This window comes from Heteronotia binoei, chromosome 16 (assembly GCF_032191835.1).
Source record: "Heteronotia binoei isolate CCM8104 ecotype False Entrance Well chromosome 16, APGP_CSIRO_Hbin_v1, whole genome shotgun sequence".
NCBI lineage: Eukaryota > Metazoa > Chordata > Lepidosauria > Squamata > Gekkonidae > Heteronotia > Heteronotia binoei.
The window spans coordinates 49,281,682-49,287,745 of NC_083238.1; positions in this window are offsets into that span (position 1 = coordinate 49,281,682).

Consider the following 6,064-nt stretch of genomic DNA (forward strand, 5'->3'; position numbering starts at 1 on the left):
GTTGTCTTCTAATGCTCATCATACATTTAGATCAGGGGTCCCCAACTCCCAATCCATGGCCCAGTACTGGTCTGTGGCCTGTTAGCAATGGGCCTGTGAGTTGTATAATTATTTCATTATATATTTAAGTGTAGCAGTAGTAGTAATAATGACATTGGATTTATATCCTGCCCTCTACTCTAAATCTCAGAGCAGCTCACAATCTCCTTTACCTTCCTCTCCCACAACAGACACCCTGAGGTGGGTGGGGTTGAGAGGACTCACAGCAGCTGCCCTTTTAAGGACAACTCTGAGAGAGCTATGCTTGACCCAAGATTGTTCCAACAACTGCAGGTGGAGGACTGGGGAATTGGATAAGAGCCTGCACACTTATCTACCACACCAAACTAATAGAAATAAAGCGCACAGTTGTATCATCCAGAAACTATCCCCCATCCTGGTCTGTGGCAAAATTGTCTTCCACAAAACTGGTCCCTAGTGCCAGAAAGGTTGGGGGCCACTGTTTTAGATGATCTTGTTTGAGTTGAGTAATATAGAAAAGCGATGCTACCCTTCACTTCCCTTTATATGTAATTGCGGACAGTGTATTATATGAATAACTTAGCTGTAGATTGGAGCTATGGACAGACAAGACAGATGTTCCATGAACTTGAGAAAAGCCCCGGGTTTGCAGGAAAAACGGGGAGGTTAAAACACTCAACTGATAGCACCAGCAGCTGTAGCTTTATGAAACATTAAGCAGCCCCAACATCTTTAGTTTTATCAATAAAAGGCTGGGAGAGATGGTGCAAGGCCCTTTTCAGGTCTAGTTTGGCCTTTGAAGGAGGATCTGCAAGTGGGGCTTATTACCACCTGACTTCTATAATTCAGGCCTGGCTGCTTGCTGCTCTTCAACAGTAGCCACCCCACAGAAGCAAATGTGTAGTTGCAGAATAGTTGAAACTCCTAATTCCTCTTCGGGGCTGTTCACCTACTTTTGGTCTAACCAAGAACAGAGCCAATGCATGTCCATGTCTCATTTTTTTTTGCAGTGCAATGAACAGCTTCTGTCTATAGTTTTATCTCTTCCTGCCTCCCGCTCCTCTTCAGGTTAGTTCCATAAAATAGTTGATGGATTGGTGGTTTCCCCATCGTAAAAGGAGGAATGTACGAAGCTGGCAAGGACGAAGAGGAAAGAACAGGACAGAGGCAGCCATTAGGGGTGACTTCTGATTCAGACCCACTTTTGCATCTGGCCCTCACAGGCTGGGAAACAGCTGTAAGGCTCTCATCCTTTGCCCTTTTAACTTAACTGGCCACAAGGTTGGCTTTGAGATTTTAGGAAGCTGGTCATGCCCAAGCTTACCCTAAAAGGCAAGAAGCTGAATCCTGGTACATGTTGGTTCAGGCTGTGCACATGAGTGGTGCCTTACAAACACAGGAAATCCCAGTCAGCAGTTGCACCAGGGCCCCATTGTCCACTTTAAGATTAAAAAGACAATCTATGCAAGCACCAGTCGCTTGTGACTCTGATGATGTCACTTTCACATTTTCATGGCAGACTTTTTACAGGGTAGTTTGCCATTGTTTTCTTCAGTCATTTACACTTTCCCCCCAGCAAGCTGGGTACCGACCTATGATGAATGGAAGGCTGAGTCAACCATGAGTGGGCTACCTGAACCCAGCTTCTGCTGGGATTGAACTCAGGCCGTGAGTAGATCTTGAACTGCAGTAGTGCAGTTTACCACTCTGCCACAGGGCTCTTAAGATTACAGCAGGCTATATTCCTTTTAGGATGTGAACTGCTCAGCTCAGGAGGGGAGATTAGAGGGAACATGGGTTGAAGGTTGCTCAATCTATGCAGTAGAAGTTCAGTGTAAAGCTGAATGCTTTTACTTTTTAGGAGTGAAGTCTTAAAAGGTTCTGTGAAGCACTTGTCATTCCCACTAGTGCTAAAATGAAGGGAGGAGAGGTATTTTAATGCACCTTGTTCTAATATATGCAGGGAAGAAATGAGTGATGTGTAGAGGGCATCCTACAGCTCCTGTGGTCATAAAGCCCTTATTTCTGCCCTAACTATGACCAAATCCCTTCATTGCTTTTGGGCAGCATGTTTGTAACAGCTCATTTCCTGAAGGTGAAGCCGGGGTGCTGATGGGATCCTTTGGAGAGCTCATTGGCTGTAGTTCTGGCAACACCACAGCACAAGGATCAGCACTCTTACACGCAAGCAAATATTTTGAAACTGTTCATTTTAAAAGCTGTCCTGTTGTACAGTTTCTGCCTCAAATCCCGAGTTTACTGTTCGACTACTGTTATGAGGGCTGGATCTGACATGATGAGCCCAAGGTCTCATTTATGTCAGATCCAGCCCTCGTAACAAGTGAGTTCAACGCTCCTGGTCTAGGGCCCTGTGCACCAACACACCAAAGTCACAAAAGATACAGCTCTCAAGAACCCTTTTAATACCAGAACTTTCTGGCATTGAGGGTGGTGCTGCTGCAGCAGGGAACTTAAAGCAGGAGTCAAGGTGCATCTTTAAGATCAAATTTTATTGAGAACATAAGCTTTTTTTTTTAACGGCTATCCAGACCAAATGGCCAAGCCAGACTTGTATTGTGACCACAGCTAGTTTTTACTCTTAAACAACTGAGTATTTCAGCCCACAATACCTGACCCCCTCATCTGGTGAAGTGTGCTTAGAGCATACGAAAGCTTACGTTCTCAATAAAACTTGGTCTTAAAGGTGCCACTTGACTCCTGCTTTGTTCAACTGCTTCAGACCAACACGGCTGCCCTCTTGGATCTATCAGCAGGGAATTTAACTCTTGAACTCTGTTATGAACTCTTGAGTGTGCAGGCTTCACGGTCCCCAGAACTCGGGATGGATGTTAGAAAATGGTTCATTATCTCAAAAAGGTTTGTTCATGTTGAAATGCTAGTGCTTGCACTGCTTCTGGGCCTGTTTTGGAAGCTGATGCTTGTGTTGCTGTTGTTTCTTCAGGGCTGGAAGGAAGCAGGAGCACCAGTGCTGAATGTGCTGGGCTTGCCATGCTGCCTGAGGCTGTCAGGATTCTGAAGGTTGATGTTGGGTTCCTCTTGCATTTGGAGGCTTTTGGCCAGTGGCTGGTGTCTTGGGTTACCTTGTTCAGAGGTCAACTGAGTTGGACTCCTTGGTCCAATCTGCTGGAAACTTGAGGTGGGGCCTTTATTTTAGTGTTCACATGGTTGAAAAAACCACCCCCCACAACACACACAATGAAGCTGTGCCTTCTTGCACACTCCCTACCACAAGGTACAGCAGCTCAGTCTGCCACTATCTAGAAGAGAGTGTGTTGGCTCTGGAGAAATGGAAGCAAGACCTTCACCACCCCACTGTGACCAGCTTGCTCAAGGCCCCTCAGTTTACCTGTCCTTCCAGCAGTTATTGGTTTCAACATGGAACCCCCTTGCTAATCACCTGTGTCATCTGCCAGTAGCCCTGCCTACCTCCCTAAAATAGGACAGGTGCCACACTGGAAGTAGTAGGCTATCACTGGTCCATCTGCCTTGGATCTCATGTCTCCACCAATAGAAGCAATTTCTGTTAACACAATTGGACTCATCTCCCACCTACCTGCTGCCATGTTCAGGGGACATGATTACCCCAAAACAGCAGGGGGAGAGAAGCAGTGGAAACTGCTCCCCACCCATTAGTCAAACTGAGTGAAACCCATTCTCTTTTGCTGAATTAACTCCTAGGACTACTTTCTGGACACTTAACTACCCACATCCAAGCAACCAGTCCATCTGTCCTCTCTAACCCTTCATTACTCAGCCACCTTCGGTTTCATAAAGGAAGAAAATTGCTGCTCCATTAAACTAGCATTGTCCCATCGCTTCAAGTAGGTTGCAATCTAGGGAAGGGGTGTCAAACTTACGGCCCCTGGGCTGGAATCCGCCCTTGCAGGGTTTGAATCTGGCCCACAACCAGTGTTCCCTCTAAGCTGAATTAGCGTGAGCTAGCTCACAGATTTTTAGCCTTCAGCTCACACATTTTTGTCTTAGCTCCGGAGGGAGGACCCCAGAGCACAATAATTTATGCAGTAGCTCACAACTTTAATGCCAGTAGCTCACAAAGTAGATTTTTTCCTCACAAGACTCTGCAGCTTAGAGGGAACACTGCCCGCAATCAACTGCTTCTCTCCTGCACTGCAGCTCGCTTTTGCCCAGCTCTCTCCTGAGTAGATGTCTCTGCTTGTCTGGGATTTTATTTTCTCTCAAACAGACCCTTGTTAGGAATTACAACACTTGGATTGGATTCCATTGTTTAATGACTGGAAGTAGATGGCTTAGTATTTTGAAATACATATATGGTTCCATATATTCCAGTTCAACAGGTCATCTCCCCCTCCCACCTCACTGGCTGCTTTGCTTCACATTAACCCCACCCTTGATTTTTTAACTGTTTCATTATCATCACTAACACAGTGAATTTTGCCCAGTCTGAAATTTAACACATTATTTCACGTGGAGAGATCCCCCTTTCCAGTTCTAACAGATGAGGGGAAAAAACCTAACAGCACAGCTTCCAGTCTTTATTAGTGGAAGGGAGCAAGAGTCCAGGAGCACCTTAACGACTAGCAACATTGGTGTCAGGGTTATCTTGTCAGATACAGCTAGAATGTGAGTCCATCTGTCCTTATACCTTGGAGAATGGAGTGATTTCAGACACCAAATGACAAGAGCAGGCATTGCTAATGAGAGAAGAAACCCAATTCAGTCCAGGAGGATGCATTGTCTTGAGCTTCATTATCAGTTGCAATTCAGCAGTCTCTCTTCCTAATCTTCCTTTGAAGTTCCTTCGTAAGAGAACTCCTACTCTTAGGTCAGCAACTGAATGTCCTGGAAGAATAAACGTTCCCATGCTGGTTTTGAATGTTGTGACTTCTAACAGCAGTAAAAAGAGTAAGAGTCCCGTAGCACCTTAAAGACTAACAAAAGGTATGACAGGGTATGAACTTCTGTGAGTCACTGCTCACTTCTTTAGACTTATTTCCATTTATTCTTTGCATCCTCCTGGAGCAAACTGAGACCTAGGTTTCCTTTCTCACTACCAATGCTGATACTTCCATGCCTACTACCCCGCTGTATATTACACCTAATCCAATCAGGGCTGCTATTGCCATTCGTCATCTGAAATCATCCTTATAAAGTTTATATCTCATGTTACATTTTATGCCACGCATGGCCTAGCCCAACAAAGTGACATATATCAGATCCAGCCCTTGGTAATAAAGGAGTTCAAACTCAAACGATTTGATATAATTTTGCAAATTGCATTTTGCTCTTTTTTGTTGTATATATCAATTTTTTGTAATAAACATTTTGTGCTGGAAAAAAAAAAAAGTTCAACACCCGTGGGGATGGGGGAGGACTTCAAGACTCGATAAAGGCTATTCTCAAGCAATGTGGTGCTAGAGAAGACTCTTGAGAGTCCCTTGGACTGCAAGGAGATCCAATCAGCCAGTCCTAAGGGAAATCAACCCTGACTGTTCCCTGGAAGGTCAGATATTGAAGCTGAAATACTGGAGAAGACCCTGATGCTGGGAAAGACAGAAGGCAAAAGAAGAAGGGGACGGCAAAAGATGAGATGGCTGGACAGCGTTACTGATGTAACAAACACAAATTTGAGCAGGCTTCGGAGGATGGTGGAAGACAGAAGGGCCTGGTGTGACTTGGTCCATAGGGTCGTAAAGAGCCGGACTTGACTGTGCAACTGTACAACAAAATTCTCAAGCAAGCCCGACTCAATCATCATCAACAATGTGATGATTAAACTTTTCTAAGGATTAATACATTGTGCGTGTTAAGCGCTTCAAACATCAGAATGGGAAAATCTTTTCATTTTTTTAATCTTATTTTGCTGACAAAATAATGACCGATAGGCAGAGTTCATTACTACATTAAAACTGCAAGAATACCAAACCAGAAAAGCTGAAGGCAGACACATCGTAGCCTGAACTGCGGCAGTAATAACTGCAAGACGCTGATATGGCAAAAATCTATTAATCCCCAGGTCTAGTTACTCCCTCCCTCCTGCCCC